Genomic DNA, 22,229 nt, shown 5'->3' with positions numbered 1-22,229 from the left:
TCACAGAGACATGTAAGAGAAAATTAATCTGAGAACAGGTGTGATTTGAGTTGGCCTTAAACTCATTTAGGAGGAGTTGGCCATTCAAAGAAGGGAAGGGGAGACTACTTCCAGCAGAGGGAACAGCATGAATCAAGGCAAGGAAGTTCAGCTATGCAGAGAGGGTGTGGCCATTATTTTGGGGTGGCAAGAAGCAGCCAGGTGCTTTTCCTCACCTTTAGAGAAAGTATCAGTGACCAAACGCATACTTCAAATCTGGGAGAGTTACACACATGTCCCAACAATATAGAAGAAGGAATTCTGGACTGGAATTCTGGACTGGAATTCAGGAGACCCATTGCTCCTGTATCTAGCACACCGTGTGACCTTGAGCTGGTCATTTCACCTGCCTGCACCTCATCTGCAAAATGGAAATAAAGATCTCTTTCCCGTTCACTTTGTAAGTCCTTTGGAGGGTCAAGTGGGATAATGTACATGATAAGTTTAACCCAGTTCAAGAAATGTCTAGCTTAAAATCCTTTTTGGTAAGAGTTTAAGACACTAATATAGAATTGAAGAAGCTATTGGTATTATATTAAGTGGGAATTTACATGACATATTCAGGAACCAGCAAGCCATCCAGTGCCAGAAGCGTAAGGGAGCATGACTAAGATGAGCTTGGAGAGACCCTTAAATATGTATGGATTTTATATCTCATTGGATTTAGAAATGTGGTTTTAATCCATTATTCTATTCACCAGATGCATAAATAAAACTGGTTCATAAAGAATATACAAGGTGAAAAATAGGCCTGATCATCAAAACCACTTATTCTGTGCCCTTGGAAATGACCTTGACTATCATTATACCAAAAGGTTTACTATTGAGAATTTCTCAAGACCACTGGTCAGATGAAAAATGCGGTAAAAAATGTGGCTCAGGAAATAAGACTTTGTAGTAGTCTCCGGCATTCCCTTCGACCCTAATGCTTTTCAAACATCCCACACATGGTGCTGCAGTCAGACCCCAGAACGCAGAGCCATTTCTGATATGCCAGAGTCCAGGCAATCCTGCATGTGGCTCAGAGAGACTGGTGTTTATGTTCTGGCTGTGAATGTAGACTACACACTCCCTAGAGGGTGGTGAGATGAGACAGGGACATTTCTACAACTGCTTTTCTCTGGAACACTTAGCAGTTTGGAGCAAATCAAGGAGTGAAAGAAGGAAATGCATCACCATTTTGAAGGAAAGATTTAGCATCATCTGACTCCTAAGGTCACAAGATGATGAAAATAAGAAAATACCAAGGCAGTTCATTCTCCTCCTGCGCCTTTCTTCTGAGGGGCTTAAAACATTTTACAGGCATAGATGTCTATTTTTTTTCTATCATCAGCAAGTTTCTTTTTCTTCCAGAACTTCAAAGTTTCCCTTTCCCTCCTTTTTAAGGGACAGTGAGCAGACCAAGTGAGAAGCCCTGTGAAAACTGCCAGGTCTGTGGTGATCATTGCTTAGCGACAGAGCCAGAGCAGGCCTTGACATTTGTTCCATCCATCCCAGATGGCAGTCTCATCTCTTTGTTCTCCTCCTGTTACATGAAGAAAAAAAAGACTGATCCACATGCAAGCCCAGAGGCACAGGTGGGTGTGTCAGCTCTGCTCTGTGCCCTGGAGCAAATTAATTTAAAGTTCTGGCTTTGGATCTCTTTTCACCATTATCCTCAACAAGTAGATGTGACCCCTAATATCCCTTCCTGTTCTGATACTTTGTAAAAGTAGGATTCCCCAGACTGGCTCTATTAACTTAGCAAGGTCCAAGAGCTATGAAGAAAATCATAGTTGGTGCCTCTTCTTCCTCACCTCTAAAACAAGGATAACACTTACTTTGCAGAGTTGTTGGAAAGATCAGATAAAATACATGCAAAGCTTTTATCACGCTGCTTAGTATTCAGGAGGTGCCCCATAAATGGTTTTTTAAACCAAAAGTAAAATATTTCCAGTATAAGCCTCTGCCAAACTGATCGTCTTCCTAGTTTCCGGCATCTTTGTGGCTTGAGCACATGGCCCCTGACTTACTGCTGGCCTCTATGAACTCTAAGTCCAATCATTAGAATATTTTTTAGGCTTTTCTGTTTCATCCCGAGGCCACACAGAAAGCCTGTGAAGTTTTCTGTTTCTTTTGGCTGGAACCTTGTGGCCCTAAGTGCCAGTCTCCTCCAGGTGTCTGCGAATGACCCCAAGGAAGGCTTTTCCCAAGAACAACTATTTGCTCCATTGTGCTCAAGCCTTCCAATGCTATCTCCACTCCTGCAATTTCAGGAGACGGGAATGTAGGAGACTGCGAGTCTGAAGCCCTGAGTCAGCAGCATCATGTCCTTCAGTGTCTGCTTTCCCTAGTTGTCATCCTCCCAGGGCGACAAGCACTTGAGAACGGCTAAGTCTTCATCAGCAACAGTGATGTCATTGCAGGCACTGCACAGGCTGGAAGGCCTAGAAATGTGCCTCACTTGCTCGGAGTCCCCATCCCCTGCAGAAGCTAGAAGAAAATCAGAAAATTCTACTGGCTTTTTCCAATTTAATGAGGTCGAACATTCTTAAGGAATGAAAAGTGCAGCCCCAGCCTAGCTTTTAATTAGCTCCTGGAGCCCTTGTTTCAAACTAGATTGGTTCCCAAAGCTATTCTCTCTATGCTCTGAATGAGATGGAAATTCAATGGCATTTCCCTTTGTCAAGTCACAATAAGATGCTACTCTGGCCCCCCAAAGTCACATGAAGAAAGACACTCAGTTGCCAGACACTGCACTTTTTGACCCCAGGAGCACACAAGCACAGTCAGAAGAACTCTAGTTTAGGCCAAATTTGGTGTTGTTTTTGATAACCCACTGTGTGAACTTGGGCCAGTTTCTCCACGTGTACAACAGAAAAACAATATGGACTTTAGAACCAAACAGACCCAGGATCATATCCTGCCTTCTCATCTGAGTGCCCAGCAAAGTTCACTAAGCACTCACAGCTTCTGTCCCCTCATTTGTAACACAGATACTGGTCCCTACCTTGTCGGATGACAGGAGGGACCAAATGAGATATTGTAAGTTAAGCATGATGCCCTGGACTTTAATAGGTACTCAAAAAACATTATTCCTCCACTTTCCTCTCATCTGAAAAGCAGTCAATCCTCACCCATCCCCAACTTTGCCTGTTTCACAGGGTTGAAGTAATGACCCAAAGAGATAATATGATTCAAAGGTTCAGAGCTTGAATTTTGTATTCAGAGGCCAGGGTTCAAATCCCAGTCCTGCTCCCTCCTGGCTGTGTGACCATGGACCAATTCCAGATCTTCTCTGTTCCTTTGCACTGAAAGTGGGAATACTATCAGTAGCTCCTCCATGGGATTCCTGTGAACGAGACTAAACGAGATAGTGTATAAAAAGCCCTTGCCTAGCAGCCTGGAGTATGCTGAGTACACAATAAATCATTAGCTACCAACAGCAGCAACAGCATCTGAGAGTGCGTTGTAAAATTTAAAAATCCTCTAAGATGTCCATCTCAAATCCTTTTTGGAAAGAATGTGCCAATGTTACCAGTGTTTATGTAAATGTAAGTAGTTATTATTTATGTAGGAGAGCAATACTGAGCATTATGCAGGAAGAGCGAGAGAGCAATGTAGAGGAAGAAAAAAATTTATGATGGGCTCCAAAGGGGAAATAACCTCTCTCCCAGCAATGTAAAAGCAGCCCCATATAACTCAGCTGTTCTGACTGCAAAAAAGTTGTATCAATAGCTTCTCTGAAGAAAGAAAAAAACGAAGGGAAAGAAATGGAAAAGAATAGGACCTCATTCTATTTCCTCTAAAATTAATCTTAAGGCTGTATTTATCCAACAGAATGTTACTAAACACTCACCCCATGAGAGTTACAGGGACACAGCAGGCCTGGCTCTGCCCTCAGGGAATTTGCAGTCTAATGAGAATCTTACAACAAGTACATAAATAACTAATTAAAGGTAGAAAGCGAAGTGTCATGAATCATTATCATCATCATTATTAGAAGTCATTTTTATTCGGTTCCCTTTCTTTATTATACCATCTCTTATTCCAAAAAGAATTTTAGACAATATATAACATAAAAAGAGTTACATACTGAGGTTTGAAAAAATAGAACTAGAAATTTAGATTAAAGCAAAAAGACATGGCAAAGGCTAATATAATTGTTGCGTTGAGCATCAAATTCAACTGAGTTTCCTGGAAGTCAGGGCAAAATGGGAAAAACATTATTATAATTTAATATTTCTTACATGTTCATGATCTCTTAAGCAATATACAAAGCCCAATTCAGTAATCTTGCATTTTCTATTCAATCAAAAAATGCAGAAGGCATGCATGTCTGTGGAATTTTAAGACATTACAGTAGGCACTGATGATTATCAACATATAAGGCCACTATTTTAGCAAAATTATCTGTATAAATCACTGAAATATATTTATTGTTGCTGTTTTTCATTTTTGCTAGTAGCCGCTATGCAGAATACCAGCCGTTTCACACCTTATGTTTTATAAGAAAAAAATATATATAAGCTAAGTCCTGAACAATCTTCGTATCATTATGCTAGACCCATTAATTTTATTTTCAACAAGATTTCAGTGCTCCAGAGGACTTTGATCTGTCACAAGGCTCTTTTGGGTTAATTGCTGCTGTTCTCAAATCATCCCCATTTAGACAGGTAGGTGGGAGTGAGTAGAATTAGCCAATTGTACAGAGAATCAAAGCCACTAGCTTGTAAGGGCACCTACTTTTCAAAATTGCCATGAATTTTCCATGCCGCCGATTCAGCAAGGAGGGAAAAGAGTGACATCTTTGAGATTCTGGGCTTGGGCAAGCTATGGTGAAGAGCAGCTGCCATTGTTTTTTTGCTGGTTCTGGTGATTATGATGTTTTTTATAAACCTAGGAGAACTTCAATTTTAGAGCCTGTTTTAAAGACCATATTTTGCCTTTTTAAAACGTAATCCTTTTTATTTATTTATTTATTTATTTATTTATTTATTTATTTAAATTTGAGACAGTCTCACTTTTTGCCCAGGCTAGAGTGCCGTGGCATCAGCCTAGCTTGTGGCAACCTCAAACTCCTGGGCTCAAGCGATGCTTCTACCGCAGCCTCCTGAGTAGCTGGGACTACAGGCATGTGCTATCATGCCAAGCTAATTTTTTCTATATATTTTTAGTTGGCCAATTAATTTCTTTCTAGTTTTAGTGGAGATAGGGTCTCCCTCTTGCTCAGGCTGGTTTTGAACTCCTGACCTGGAGCAATCCACTCGCCTCAGCCTCCCAGAGTGCTAGGATTACAGGCGTCAGCCACCACGTCTGGCCTAAAATGTAATCCTTAAAATGCTCATGAGCTTGATCAATAAGGAAGAGTTATAAATAAATAAATAAATGACAAGCTAACAAGGTAGGGGAAGAGGTGCTGAACTGAAAGAAATAAAAAAAATTGCAAAGTGAGGAGGAGGGGGACAAGGATGCCCAGAAGGCAATGTCATCTGATCATTTCTCTGTTCCAGGCCTTTCTATGCCCCTGAGAGGGGGTTCCCACCCTCCAGCCAATTGAGAGAGAGCCCTGGTCAGGCACAGGGCTGGACAGAGCCCGGTAACACATGCCGGCCAATACCGCACACATCTGTTTGATTTGGCAGGCTCCCGGGCCAGCTGCTGGCAGAGAATCAGAAGGGGCAGGTGGGAGTGTTGGGGGAGGGGGAAGGCAGGGAGAGGGGATTACACACAGTTGTTCCATAAAGGGCAAAGGGGAGGAGGCCAGGAGGCATGAGGCCGATAGAACCCCAAGGGCAGGCAGGGGCAGGGGCCCACAGCTGTGGTGGTGGGCCTGGTACTAATCACCCTCTGCGGCAGGTGAAGGTCCTGAGTCAAAGTGCTGAGGCACCAGGGCTGTGGCTTCAGTAGATAGTCAGACGGTGGGCCAGATCTGGGCAGTGTCAGGAGGGACTTCTCACTCCCTCTTGACTCATCTAGTATCCCCCTAATAGGGAGCCTTTTAGGAATTGCAAACTAGCTACCAGGTTGCCTCTCTCTTTTTCCTACAAGATTAAACATTTTATTTCCTACCACAAATAATGTTTTTGTTTTTTTCTTTCTAAGCTCACAAATACTTAAATTTCTTTAAGCCATTAAAAGTCTCCCAACTATCTGGAGAGAATGTTGGAAGGAATAATCTTGCCCACTTAACAGAGGGCTTAGGAGGTATAAGCAATATTCCTGAAGTCACCCAGCCCAGCTCATGGAAGAACAATTTGAGCAAATGCTGACTCTTCTACCCCAGCACCATTTGCTCTGACAAAATTTACTCTGGTCCAACATTGCAACCTTGTGCCAAGATGCTGAGTTGGTGAGTGGTGAATGTACACACCCGGGAAGAGCCATATCATTTTGTCATCTCCGTGTGAAACCTTACACAGGTATATGTTTGGTGTACACCATTTATTCAACCCTGTGTGCCAGAAACCATGCTGGCTCTTCAAGTAGCTCACGGTCTGGATGGTCCCTTTCTAGGTGTCTATTCAGCTATCCATTGCCTAAAGAAATGGTCCCCAACCTTTTTGGCACCAGGCACTGGTTTCATGGAAGACAATTTTTCCACAGACCAGGTTGGGGGAATGGTTTCGGGACCATTCAAGTGCATCACATTTATTGCACAATCAAATCTTTCTGCTAACAATAATCTGTATTTGCAGCCACTCCCCAGCACTAGCATCACCGCCTCAACTCCACCTCAGATCACCAAGCATTAGGTTCTTAGAAGGAGCAGGCAACCTAGATCCCTCGCATGCGTGGTTTACAGTAGGCTTCATGCTCCTATGAGAATCTAATGCCACTGCCGATCCAACAGGAGGCAGAGCTCAGGCAGTGATGTGAGCAATGGGGAGCGGCTGTGAATACAGATGAAGCTTTGCTCGCTGAGCAGTACTCCATGGTATACATATACCACATTTTATTATTCCACTCATGTATTGAGGGGGGAGGGGGGCATGGGTAAATTCACACCTAATGGGTGCGGTGCGTGCTGCCTGGGAGATGGGCACACATGTAGCTCTGACTCGGTGGTGCAAAGACAATTTATGTAGCCAAAAGCATTTGTATGCCCATAATACTCTGAAAGAAAAAGAAAAAAAGAAAGCTTCGCTGGCTCGCCCACTGCTCACCTCCTGCTGTGTGGCCCCAGTTCCTAACAGGCCACGGACTGGTGATGGTCAAGTGGCTTGGGGGTTTGGGACCACAGGCCTAAAGTGAATCAATTCAACTCATTTCTACATGCTTGAAAAACTCACAAACTTATCACTTCTGCTTCTGAAAAAGTTCTCTTCCCATTGCTGGCATCATATGTGACAAAAAAGGAAGGAGACTACATTGCAGCTGAGGTTGATTATTGGTTCTCCTCACTGGAACAGCAATGTCTGTTGACTCTAGGACACGCCCAATATCCAGAGGGTCAAAAATCACATAACATGGAATTACCAACATTAAGTCTCAAATAACTAAAATAAAAAACAAAATCGACAATTTTGCATGGTTTGTCCTAATAATATAGGTTCAGGTTCAGAAGAGTATCCAAGGTTCAACACCCACGTCTGCCATTTATGAGTGGGGTAAGCTTTCCTCTGTATGACTTAAAATGAGGACAATAATAGATCCTAGCCCATAAGGTTGGTGTAGTGAAAGAATTCACCTACATAGTGCAACTGGCACAGATTTCAGCCTCTAGCACCCAAGAATGAAAAGGGAAGTTTGTCCTTCATTAATAGGGCATCTACAGTCACCGCATCCCACTTCAATCTCCCATCATTTTTTTTTCCAATAATATTATAATCCCCCCCACACCACTGCAATTCGGCACATCTGAGACTTAAGAGATACAATTAAACTCTGCTATTCAGGAAAAGAACTTCAGGAACATAAAGTTCCTACAGATAGCAAATGTCATGAAAGTTAAATCTGACTTTTTTAGCCATGCATTATCACTTGGCTTCCCTTTCATGCCAGCTTCACATTCCCGGGGGCCTTTCAGGCTCCTCTCAGTCCTGGGTCATCTTGGTCCTCCACCTGGAAATTGGTTTTACTCTAGTTTTCTTTAACATGATTCCCAGGCTTCTCTCTCTCCTTAGTCATCTCATCCTTAGGCTTTTGGTTCTCACACTGCTGCACCCTCCCCCAGTACTCAGCTCACCAGGATCTGCATTGGCACCATGCCACCCTGCTCCTCCCGCATCCAACCCTCATGCCTTACGCTGTGCACAGCTGCACAGCAGCCTCCACTCTGCCTTGGAATGATGTCGGGTCATAAGCAATTTATTAATTAAGAACACATGTGCACTTTCAAATTAGATTCCATAGACTGTATTACAGTTTTGAAGTACTATGGATACCAAAACACAGATATCCATAATCATCCTACATGGAGTCCTTCCCCAAACATCCCAACTGCCCCCACAAGGACTTGCTCATTGATACCCTGACTGCTTGACATCTAGAGAGTTCTCAGCTTAATTAACACTTAGCTCTCTCCAGGAGAGAGGACCTTTGCTATCTTCATTTGGAGGGCATTTAAGGAGTCAGGTGACCCAACATCAAGTTCATCCCTTTCTGACCTTGCACCCTGGATCCAGTGATTCATCTTGTCCCCAGTCCTGATTCTCTGATTTCCTAATCCACGCAGTGCCCTCATTCCTACAAAATTGTCAGACTCCTGGAGTTAAAGTGCACCACCAGCAGCTGCATAGCCTGCCCATTCTCAGAACAGGACTTGCTCCCAGCCTCCCCCTGGCCTGATAGTAGAATGGAAACAACTCCAGGTTGGAATTCTTACTCCACCACTTCGTACATGACCAGTCACTTTATCTCTGCAGGCCTCAATTTCTTCATCCATAAAATAGGAATAAAAATACCCTTGCAGAGATACCGGGACAATTAGTGACAATGCTGACAGACTGCTTGACACACAGTATTGCTGAGTGAGCAATAGCTATTTTTCTTGGGATGGCCATTTATTATAGCTGTCTTAATGCTGGCTGCTGCCCAGCGTATCCACCCCTCACCTGTCCCCATGAGCTGGTGATGCTTTCTGCACCAGTTCCGGCTCCCCCTGCTCCTTCGAATGCATCTGTCGTGTCCATCCTGACTGCAGGCTGGTGGTGTGCTGGAGCTGCCATGTACAAGTCAAGAGAGCTGGTCCTTGGCACCTCTTTGACTCCGTGTTCAGTGACCATCATATGGGTAGCTTGAAATCAGCCACGGTGGGAGCATCATACAGAAATCAGCAAACACCACAAATCAGGGCTTCCCTACCCTCCCTCCCTCCGAGTCATTTGTTAAAATTTTACAAGCACGTCAGTGCACAACCTTCTTTATTTTCTATACCTTCTCTAGGCCTGATCATCTGACCTCAACACTCAAGTGCAGCCCTTTCAAGGAAATACCTGAGAACTTTTCTTATATACACAGACTGGCTCTGCATTTCAGTGAGCATGCAGCTAAATCCATGCCAAAGTCTACAGAGCAACACTCTGCTTAGGAATGGAAACATTATACCAGGAAACAAAAAGTCTAACGAATATACATTAACCTCAAGACTAACCCTCCCACTAATGAGATCAGCTCAGCACAGCCAAAGTGGTTTCTTCCTGCTGGGCTCTCTCCTGGTGATGCAGGCTGAGGGCCCAGGGCCTTCACCTGAGCTCTCTGATGGAAATCTTCCAGACCCTGAATAGCATGTTCTCTGGGCCACTCCTTAAATGCCTCTAGCTTGGAAACATTGTGGTCCTGTAGCAAAGAGGGTAGGAGAAGAGGAATCCTTTATAGATGGAAAAGGAAGCCCTCCCTTTCCTTGTTTGTGGTGAAGGCTCTGAACCACATGAGTTTGCTAAGGTGTAAGCATTTTTAGGGTTCCATTCTTGTTCTAGTTTGTGTCCCCTGGAGGCTTAAGCAAGTGCCCTGCCCCTCCATGGTGTTTCATTAAGGTTTGCTATGCTGAAGACCACATTTGGAGTGTGTGACAGAACTTCATGCTTGGCCACACTTATGTTTCTAACCTCCTTGAAGAAAGATTTCATTAAGCAAATAAACAGGTGTTCGCGTGTGCACATGGTGGAGCAGGAGGAGGGATAGCTTTCCTTGTGAGGAACCATGTTCTCATGGATTGTAGACGGCAAGACGTCATCTGCTGCCATGGAATCTGTCTGTCTGCAGCAGATGTCATGAATCTCCTTTTAGCAGTGTTTTATTTCTGACTGTACTTTGAAGGACTCCCCACAGTCCATTCTGGGGTCACACCCTATCCTTCTGCCCTTTAGGCCTTAGATACTCTTTTTCCTTCGAAGGATCTACAGATTCTACCCATTTTCCTCTCTTTGTAATCGCAGACTGCCTACAGAATGCAAACATTTCTCACTGCCCCACATACCCCACCCTCAACTTGTCCCTTAAAATAGGCACCTAGGGCATGTTTCTACTTTGATACGTTTTATGATCATCTTCACAGGGATAGCAACAGAAAATAAGGAATGTAGGAAGGGGACAAAAGTTCTAGAATACTGACCCAGTTTCAGACCTGGATCAATATTCTCCTTACCTACGTCTCTGGCCCAGCTAAAATGTGAAATGCAAGCCCCTCATTCTAACAACCCTTTTCTGTCCCCTCTCTTGCCTTCAGGGCAGTGTTTCTGATGTCATCAGGTACCACTCATGTGCTCCTAATAATACCGTCAGATGTGAAGCAGTCAGGGCCTTAATGGGGCACCTCATAGCTTACAAATCAATCTCTCATCCATTACCTTGGTGAACCCCAGAACTGCCCTGTGACCTAGGCGTCACTGTGACTGCCATCCTTCAAATGAGCTAAGGAGACAGAGCTGGCAAAGTGCCCGCTAGGTGCCTGGGCACAGCCCGCTACATTTTTCTTCTCCCTGTTTTACCAAGGACATGCAGAGGTTATGCATTAGTTATGTGTGGCCCTTAGAAATAATCTGATTCAAGACATCTTTTTCAAGGAGAGGATCTCAAATTGTGTCTTAACTCCATTTTATGAAGAAAAGCCACACGTACTTTTCCCCACTGGCAGCAGCTTCACTCCTGGCTGATGACCAGATCTCTCCTCCCAGGGTAACATAGGAAGGTCAGGGCACCTTGGACTGGACACCAGATGACCTCTTGCTGTACTTCTAAAATTGAGGTGTGAGCCAGGTCTGGATCAAGATGAAGAACTGCCATTATTCCAGGACTGGCCTTTTATTTCTTACTTTATCTTTACATACTTTCTTTTCATGCCTTACTTCCAAGTCATCAAAGGCATAAGTGCTTCAAACCACAGAACTTCAGCCTCCCTTTATCTCTCCTCTTACCTTTCTAGTAAGAATTAACACCAGAGCATTTAGGTTCTTCAGATACAGATGCCCACTCTCTACTCCGTGTAGTCATAAGACAGAATTAATTCTGGAATGTTTATCAAGTCAAACTTTTCACTGACTCATACTGACCTCTATAAATAGATGGCACTTCTCTTCGTATACATCAGGTTACCCCTTCAGTATGTTGATGTCAGATAAGAGAATCAAGAGGACCAGTGGGCTACTCAGCTTAAGAGGTCATCTTATTAATTAATTGGATAAAGATGAATTTATTCATTCAACACACACTTAATAATCACTTAACCTGAACTCCTGTAGCACTTGAGATCCAGTAGCACGTACTTGTCACGAGTATGCCATCCACGCCTCCACTTAGGTGGTGAGGCCCTTCAGAGGAATCTGGTCTCAGCAGGCCATTGCTGTCTAAAGACACTGGGCAACTCACTTCACTTCTCTGGGCCTCGGTTTCCTCTTTGTTGGGGGAGGGTGTAAAGAGCGCTCTAAATCCACCAATTCACTGTCTTCCCATTCAATTCAGCAAATATGGGTTAAGCACAGACGACAAGAGCTACTACTGAGGGAGGTCGATGAAAGGGGGATCAGGTGCTATTTAAGAGGATTCAGATAAGTGCTGAAGCTGGGTTAGAGTATATGGAAGTCCATATATGCATTTGTGCATATTTGAAAATACCCCTACTAAAAAAAAAAAATAAAAATAAGTAGAAGGAAATCCAGCAGGCTTCACGTAGCAAGTAGCAGTGTAACAGAATTAGAGCATGGGTAGGATTTCAATGAGCTGACACTGGGTCAGGGGCCATTCCAGGCAGGGGACGTCATGAGCCAAGGCCCAGAGACTGGAAAATATCAACGCGTCCACAAGGAACGGGAGCAGTCACGGACGGCTGCAGCGCTGGGTGCAAGAGGGGGCAGTGGGAGCCCGGCTGGAACGGTATTGGGGGGTCAGAGCCGAAGGGCCTAGAGAGGCACCGAGGGGACCCTGCGCCTAGCTCAGATCACTGGGGAAAGTGACTTCATCGGTTAGCCTTGCGCTGGCCCTGCCGCTGCACCGCCAGGCTGGGTGCAGGCCCAGAAGCAGGGCAGGTGGCAGAAACTGGCAGAGGAGGACGCTGGCAGCACCACCAGGCTTGTTTCTTCACCAGGAAACAAGGTTTCCTGTAACTCAGACCCATGAATCAGCATTTCCTCTGTCAATAATACACAGCAAGAAATGCACCAGCCTGGGGGGAATGGAAGAAAGGAAGGAATATTCCATGACACAGCCGGGCTCTGCCCTCCTTTCCCCTAGTGAAACTCTCCTGATAAGCTCCCAAACAACGATCCGGTTTCATAAGATTAGTTACCCAGAGAACCTCACAGTACCTCGTGAAGATTAAGGCCTACAGAATACTCAGCTCTCCTGTTGCATTATGTGTTTCTGTTGTCAGGAGGATAAGTAAGATCACTTTCTGAATTCTTTCATTTCACGGTAACTAAACATTAATAACAGTGTTCTACCCTTGCAGAGATTTGAGTATATATGTGACTTGCCTTTGAGTTTTTACACCTCTACGTTCAATGTTTTGTTTGGTCCTTATGATAATCCTGTGAGGTACACAGGGATTATTATTCCCGTTTTGCAAGTGCAGATACCGAGGCAGGGAGGTGAAATGCTTCTTTTCTGTCACATCTGTTTCGAAGAAACCACAACTGGCCCCCAGCTCTTTAAACTCTAGTCCAAGATTCTTTTCAAAGTCATATACTTCAGAGAAATATCTATGTATTTTAATTTTAATTTCTTTTTTTAGAGACAGGGTCTCCTTTTGTCACTCTAGGCTGGAGTGCAGTGGTGCGATCACAGCTCACTGTAGCCTTGAACTCCTGGGCTCGAGCAATCTTCCCGCCTCAGCCTCTCAAAGTGCAGGGATTAAGGTGTGAGCCACAGTGTCTGGCCCTTGTATTTAAATATTGATATTTAATATATTTAATAATGTTAAATCAGTTAATAAATTATTTAATTTATATACTATTAAAATATATATTATACAAGTATATATCTTATCTAAGACCAGAAAGACTCTCATTCACTCCATCATTCCATTCATTCATTTATCACATATTTACTGACTGCCTACTATATGCCAGGCTCTGTTCTAGACTCATTCAGTAGGGAGCAAAACAGACAAAATGTCCTGCCCTCCAAAAGCTTACATTCTAGTTGAGGAACTCAGACAATGAATAAGATAAAATAGTAAAATTCAGAGTATGTTAGAGAGTTACACATGCTTTAGAGAATAAGGAAAGCAAGAACAGGATATAAAGTGTTGGGAGAGGAGTGATGTGATTTTTCAAAGGGTCTTCAGGAACAGTCTCACCGAATATGTGACATTTAAGGCAAGACCTAGAGAGGTAAGCAGGCAAGCCATGTGGCTATATGGATAGAAGGTTCAGCAAAAGAAACAGCAAGTGCAAAGGCCCTGAGGTTGTTCCTCCTGGCATGCCCAAGGAAGAGTAAGTGCTCAGGTGTGGCTGGGCTGAGGGAGAGAGGAGATAGGCTAATGAAGTCGGAGGCAGAGGCGGTGGGTTAGATCACGTAGACCATTATAAAGACCTGGAATTGACTTACAGAATTTGCTATCATTTACTAAAAGCCAAAACAAATTTACAAAGACAAAGCTAAAATAAAACAAAACAAGAGTAAAATGAAAACAACAAAAACTTGTAAGCAGAGGTTAAGGCTGTTGAGGAAGACACGGAAAGAGAAAGCCAAGGGTATGTGGAAGGAAAAAGAAACGAGCGTCCGTGTTCTGTTCACTTGTGCTCTCCTCACTCTCTCAGATTTGGATCCAGGATCCAAACCCTCAAACCAACGCCATGGCCACTTCTAGAGGAAGTCACACGGGGCAAGGGCAGGAAGAGGAGCAACTTATTGCCACCAGCTTGGGCCCTAGCCCCAGGCCTCAGTCAAGCTCCTGTTCAGCTGGGCCCCATGAGCTCATCCAGCCTCCTCTAACCTGGGCTACAGGCTGCGAGCAGACCAAAACCTCCTGAGCCCCTCACCCCAGGCGGGCCCTGCAACAATCACGCTCAAGCACAGCCCACCTCCAAACAACAGGGAAAGAAACCCCAGGAGAAGGAGGGAGATGGGTGAACGTCCAAGCTGTTAGTTCAGTCCATCCTGCAAAAGCTCATTCCCTAACACAGGGTCCATGATAGTCTTGCTTTGGACAGCCCTGACTCCTCTTTGGGGTAGAGCGTGGGTGTGGACAAGGACAGGGTATAAAGGTTGTGTTAGCTCCCTCTAGAAGCCAATATTCCCTCACTCTGTGTTCCTTCTCTTTATTCATTCTATGAGCTTAACAGACAAGCTCCTGTTTGATTCATTCCCCTACCGCCTCCACCACCACTTCCCCACTGTCTTGGAGAGCCGTAGAAAATTTCTTTGTGTGACTTCTCCAAACTTTGACACTATCATCAATGAGAGGGCAGTTCAGCCCCTCAAAGCCTTTTGTGAATGTCTCTTTGATTTGCCTCCAGAAGTCTCTAAAATAGATCAGAACAGGGCGGTGCTCCAGGTCATCAGCGGACGCTAGGTGAAGTCTCTCACCATTCTTTTCATCACGTCAGTGAGCAAGCAAAAGACATGCTGTCATCCAGAGGCACCTGAACAGCCCCAATCACCCGGGAGATACCATGAGCAGGGTCGGGGAGAAAGGACGGCTGAAATGGCTCTTTGACTTACTCCTTTCATTCACGCCTTTCTCTCCCACTACCTGCTTCTGAAGCTCGGCCACCCCACCATCACCACCCTAGTTTGGTTCTGAACCTTTTTTTTTTTGTTAATTAAACTTTTTATTTTGAGGTAATTGTAGATTCATATGTAGTTGTAAGAAATCATATAGAGAGATCCTTTTGCTCAGTTTTACCTTTTACTCAGTTTCTCCCAATGTTAACATCTTACAAGACTATAGCGACATGTTGATGCTCATGTAGTCAAGGCACAGAATATTTCCATCACCACGGGATCCCTCACATTGCCCTTTTGTAGCCACATCCCCTTCTCTCCTGCCCACACCCCTCCTGCATCTTGGCAACCACTGTTCTGTTCTATTTCGGTGATTTCGTCTATTCAGGAAGGTACTATATTTTAATAAATGGATCCAGACCATATGTAACCTTTCGAAATTGGCTCTGTACTATCAGGATAATTCCCACCAGGAGATTCATCCAGGTTGTGTATGTATCAATAGTTGGTTCCTTTGCCAAGTAGTGTTCCATGAATGAATGAAACAGTTTATTCACCTATTGAAGGACATCTGGGTTGTTTCCAGCCTGGAGCTATTATGAATGAAACTGCTATAAACATTTATGTATGGGATTTTTTTGTTTTATTTCGTTTTGTTTGCTTTGTTGTTGTTGTTTGTTTGTTTGTTTGTTTGTTTAGAGGGTCTCTCTCTGTTGCCCTGACTAGAGTGCGGTGGTATCATCATAACTAACTGAAACCTCAAACTCCTGGCCTCAAGCTAGCTGGGACTACAGGTGTGCGCCACAACACCCAGCTAATTTTTCTATTTTTTGTAGAGACGGTGTCTCACTCTTCCTCAGGCTGGTTTCAAACTCCTAGCCTCAGGCAATCCTCTCACCTTGGCCTCCCAAATTGCTAAGATTACAGGAACAAGCCACCATGCCCAACCTCATGTATAGGATTTCGTATGAGCACAAATCTTCATTTTTCTGGGATAAATGCTCAGCAGTACAGTTGTTGAGATATATGGTAATTACAGGTGTCCTTTTAAGACACTGTCAAACTATTTTCCAGAGAGGCTGTATCATTTTACATTCCCACCCGCAATGTTAAGTGATCCAGTTTCTCCGTATACTTTCCAGCATATGGTGTTGTCACTATTTTTTTATATTTCAGCCATTCCGATAAGTGTACAGTGATATCTCGTATGTTCTTAATTTGCATTTCCCTGATCACTGATAATGTCAAACATCTTCCCATGTGTTTATTTGCCATCTGTACATGTTCTTTGGTGGAATGCTTCTTCATATCTTTTATTGATTTTAAATTGGATTGTTTGGTGTTTAATTGTTAAGTTTTGAGAGTTCTGTATCCATATATTCTAGATATTAGTCCTTCGTTAGATATATGATTTGCAAATATTTTCTTCCCAGTCTGTAACTTTTCCTTTCTTCCTATTAATAGAGCCTTTCACAAAACAAAAAATTTGAATTGCAATTTATCATTTTTGTCATTTGTATCATTTATCATATTTATCATTTTCTTCAATGGATTATGCTTTTGGTATCAAGTCTAAGAACTCTTTGCTTAGCCCTACATCCTGGAGATTTCCTTCCTATATTGTTTTCCTTAAAGTTTTTTGTTTCATGTTTTATATTTCAGTCCATGACCTATTTTGAGTTAATTTTTTTATGTTTCTTTTTTTTACTTCAGAATATCACGGGCGTACAAACGTTTTGGTTACATAAATTGCTTTTGTACAGTTTGAGCCAAAGCTGTAAGTATGTCCATTACCCAGATAGTGTGCATTGTACCCATTAGGTGTGAATTTACCCATTCTCTCCTCCCCCTTCCCACCTGCTTGATTTCTGTTGAATTTTACTACCATATGTGCACATGAGTGTTGATCTATAAGTTTCAATTTAGTAGTGAGTACATATGGTTTTTGTTCTTCTATTCTTGTGATAATTCACTTAAAATGATGGTCTCCATTTCCATCCAGGTTGTTACAAAAAATATTAGCTCACCATTTCTTTTTTGGCTGAGTGATACTCCATGGTATACATATACCACCTTTTATTGATCCACTCCTGCATGGATGGGCACTTGGGTTGTTCCCATATCTTTGTGATTATGAATTGTGCTGCTATAAACATTTGAGTGCAAGTGTCTTTTTTATAATATGTCTTTTTTTCCTTTGAGTAAATAACCAGTAGTGGGATTGCTGAATCAAATAGTCTACTTTTACTTCTTTGAGTTAATTTTTATATAAGATGTGAGACTTAGGTTAAGGTTTTTGTGTTTGCTTATTGTTTGTTTGCTGTTTACCTATGGATGTCAAATTGCTCCGGTACCATTTGTCGAAAAGGCTATCTTTACTCCATTGAATTGTTTCTGCATCTTTGTCAAAATCTATGGGCGCATTTGCATGTGTCTATTTCTGTGCTCCCTATTCTGTCCCGTTGATCTATATGTCTGTCTCCCCTACGAATACTACACAGTGTTGATTATTGTACCTAAATAACAAGTCTAAAAGCAAGTAGACAGATTCTTCCTACTTAATTCTTCTTTTTCAAAATTGTTTTAGGTATTCAAGTTCTTTTGCCTTTCCATATAAAGGTTTAGAATACTCTTATTGACACCTACTGAAAATCTTGCTATGATTTGGAGAGAAATTGTGATAAATCTGCATACCAATTTAAGGAGAATTGACATCTTTACTATGGGGGTAGGCTGAATAATGACCCTTCAAAAATCTCCACGTACTAATTCCTGGAGTTTATGAATAGGTTACTGTATACAGCAAAAGAGACTTTGCAGATGTGGTGCTTGCTCTCCCCTCAGAGCCTATGTTCCATGTATGTTCCATGGTAAGGAACATATCATGCCAATATTTTGATGTTAGCCCTGTAAGATTCAGTATAAGACTTTAAAAATTTTAAACTTTAAGCAAATAACTTTGTGTTATTTTAAGCCAGTAAGTTTGTGATAATTTGTTATAGCAGCAATAGCAAACTAATACAACCATGCTGACTTTTCCCATCAATGACTAAAAGGTATGCTATTCCATTCATTTAGATCTTCTTTGATTTCATTCCTCAGCATTTTATAGTTGCAGCACATAAGTCTTGTATTTTGTTATATTTATACCTGAGTATTTCATTTTTTGAGTGATAAGTGGTTCTGTACTTTTAAGTCCAAATGTCCATGTGTTCGTTGCTAATATATAGAAATAGAATTGATTCATATATGTTTATTTTGCATCATGCAACCTAGCTGAACTTACTTATTAGTTCTAAGAGGTCTTTTTGATAGATCCCTTGGGTTTTCTATGTAAATAAGCACATCAAACTGAGGCAGTTTTATTTTTTTTTCTGGATCTTTATTCCTTTTATTTCTTTTTCTTGCCTAAGTGCACTGGTAGAACTTCCAACACTATGTTGAATAAGAGTGGTGAGAGTGAACATCCTTGCCTCATTCCTTATCTTAGGGGGAAAAGATTCAGTCTTTCACCTATTTAGTATAATATTAGCTAAAGGATTTTTATAGATACTCTTAATCAAGTTGAGAGCTCTTGACTCCTCAATTTCTGAGAGTTTTTCCCACTAATGAGTGTTGAATTTTGTCATATGCTTTTTCTGCATCGACTGATATGATCATGTGGGATTTTTTCATCATATGTTACTATACTGGATTAACATTAATTTTTTAAATATTGAACTAGCCTTGCATCCAACCTTACTTGGTCATGGTACATAATTCCTTTTATAATTGCTGAATTATATTTGATATTTTCTTCTAATTTGTTCCATTCTATTTTTAAAAAAAATTTGGTTCTACATTCATGAGGGATGTTAGTCTGTAGGTTTTTTTATTCGTACTGTCTTTGTCTGGTTTTAGATTCAAGCTAATACTATTTTCATAAAGTGAATTAAAGATTATTCCCTCCTATTTTCTAGGAGATGTGTAGAAGTGGTGTTAACTCTCCTATAAATGTTTGGAAGAATACTTTAGCGAAATCATCAGGGACTGGAGATTTCTTTTGGGGGAGTTTTTAAAATTATAAGTTCAATTTCCTTAATAATTATAGATCTCTTCAAATTGTCTATTTTATAATAAACAAATTGTGGTAGTTTGTGTTTTGAGGAATTGGTCCATTTCATTCAAGTTGTCAAAATTTTGTGTGTAAAGTTGTTTGAGTATTCCCTTATTATCCTTTTGGTGGTGCAAGCTCTATAGTGATGTCACCTGTTTTATTCTGGATATTGATAAATTGTTTTCCCTTTCTCTCACTCATCTCATCTTGATAGAAGTTTGTCAATTTTATTGATTTTTTTAAGAACCAGCTCTTTGTTTCATTGATTTTTTTTCTCATGTTTTTCAGTTTTCTATGTCCTTGGTTTCTGTTATCTTTATCATTTCTTTTCTCCTGATTACTTTGGGCTTATTTTGCTTTACTTTTTCTTGTTTTCTTGAGGTAGGGATTTACATGATCAACATGAGACTCATTTAGTACCATGAATCTCTCACTCTCTCGCTCTCTTTCTCTGTCTTTCCACTTCTTTAGTTGTGTTCCACAAATTTGAAATGTATTCTCATTTTTCATTCAGTTCAATGTATTTTTTCATTAAGTTCAGTGTGATTTCACTTGAGACTTCTTCTTTGACAAGAAAATGGATTATTTAATTTGTGTTGTTTAGTTTCCTAGTGTTTGGAGATTTTCTTATTTTTCTGTTATTAATTTCTAATTTGATTTCATTGTGACCAGAGAACATATTCTGTATGTTTTCAATTATTTTAATTTTTTGAGGTTTGTCTTATGGCCCAGAATGTGGTCTATATTGGTATATATTCTGTGGTGCTTGAAAAAAAATGTGTATACAGCAGTTGTTCTATGTAGTGTTATATAAATGTGGATTAGATTCTGTTGGTTGATAGTAGTATTAAATTTTACATTCTTGGTGATTTTATGTCTAATTGTTTTATTAATTATTGAGAGTAGGTTGTTAAAAATCTCTAAGTATAATTATAGATTTATCTATTTTTCTTTAAGTTTTATCAGTTCTTATTTAACATATTTTGCAACGTTGATGTATGGTGCATCCACATTTAGGATTGCTATATCTTCTTGATGGACTGATCCCTTCACCATTATATAAAGTCCCTCACTGTTTCTGGTAATTTTCTTTGCTTTAAATTCTACCTTATCTCATATTAATATAGCCATTTGTTCCTTATTTTGAGCAGTGTTTGCAAGAAATAATCTTTTTCTATCTTTTTACTTTCAAATCATTGCAACACTGAGGTGAATTTCTTATAGATAGCATATACTGGGTCATGTCTTTTAATCCACTTTATCCATCTGTCTTTTAATTGATATATTTAGGCTATTGACATTTAATATAATTATTGATATGCCAGAATTTATGTCTGCCATTTTATTTTTTGTTTTCTGTTTGTCCTCTCTAATTTTTATTACTCTGCTTTCCCCAGGCTCTACCATAGTTTGCTTGAACATTTTTTTAAATTCCATTTTAATTTATTTATGGTGTTTTTGAATACATCACTTTGTAACGCTTTTTAAATGGTTGTTGTAGGTAGTATATTATATTACATATACATGTTATGATATACTAGTATCATCATTTTATCCTTAAATATTGTAATATAATTGTCTTAAATATTTTCTCTACATACATTTGGGACCATATCAGACAGTGTTATACTGTTTGTTTCAACAGTTAAGTAAACTTTGGAAAACTCAAAAGGAAATAGAAAGTTTTTTGCATTTGCTTATATTTTTCCTTACTGTGTTCTTTCTTCCCTGTTGATATTGCAAGTTTTTGTTTTTTTTTTATCACTTCAAAGAACATCCATTAACCATTCTTCCAGGGGTACTCTGCTGGTGAAAAATCCTCTTAGTTTTTCTTTATTTGAGAATGTCTTGATTTCCCCTTTGTTCCTAAAGGATATTATTGCTGGATATAGGATTCTGGATTGACAGTTAGTTCTTTTCTTTCATAACTTGAAAAATGTTATGCCACTTCCCTCCAGCCTACATGGTTTCCAACGAAAAATCTGCATTGTTTAAATTGCTTTTCCCCTGCAGGTAAGGTATCATTTTTCTCTGGCTGTTTTCAAATGATTTTCTTTGTCTTTAATTTTCATAAGTTTGGCTATGATATGTCTTGGTTGAATTTTTTTTTTTCTGTTTGAGTTTTATTCAGGTTTATGAATCTGTCTTTTGCCAAATCTGAGAAGTTTTCAGCTGGCTTTTTGGGGACATTATTCTATCAGAAAATAGGGTGTCACCTTATTACTTCCAGGTGGAAGTAGAAATCCAAGTTCCACTTCAGCCTCTGTTGGCACTTGCACAGGGTGGCTTCTAACTGTTGCTCACCAGGGGTGGGAATTCTGGCTTCCAAGCAGGCCTGGCCAGCAGGGGCAGGAATGCCTTGTTGCTGTTCCCCACATGGTCTCCACTGACACCACAGGGAAAATGGTCTCACTGCCACTGGTTGATGAAGTTCTGACTCTCCACCAGACCTGCTTTCACACTGTCCCAGTGGGGCTAAAGAGAGGCACCCCATTACTGCTGGGTGGGAGTGGGGGTCCAGGGTATCCATGTGGTCTCCACTTACACCATGGTGGTAAGGAAGGGTGTTTCATTACCACTTAGCAGGGATAAAAATCTTAGGTCCCCTACTCATGTAATACCATCTCAGTCAGGAGAAGGGCTTGGGGCATGTCATTACAGCCTGGTGAGGGCAGAAATCTAGGTTTTCACTTGGCTTTTGCTAACATGGGTAAGAAACATCTCATGGTATTTCATGACATTTGCTGAAGTAGAATGTCTATCATCTAAAAGTTTTCTATCATGCCATGCTGCCCCTTTCCTGGCCCTTTGGCTAAAGATGGAAGTCTTTTGTTGAGCCCTTTTGTCTACACCCATAGGCACTTCCAGTTTCTAGCTTCTTCAGCTCCAGGTCTTGGATATGTGGGACACAAGAATACTAGGGGAGCTCACCATTATGTTGCTCCTTGGGTCTTGAGGTCCCTTGCTGGTCTGCCTCCTTCCCTCTACCTACCAGGATATTCTTATGTTT

The sequence above is a fragment of the Microcebus murinus genome, chromosome 1, assembly GCF_040939455.1.
Source record: "Microcebus murinus isolate Inina chromosome 1, M.murinus_Inina_mat1.0, whole genome shotgun sequence".
In the NCBI taxonomy this organism is placed as follows: domain Eukaryota; kingdom Metazoa; phylum Chordata; class Mammalia; order Primates; family Cheirogaleidae; genus Microcebus; species Microcebus murinus.
The sequence above is the reverse complement of the archived record's forward strand: the minus strand, read 5'-3'. Positions refer to the sequence as shown.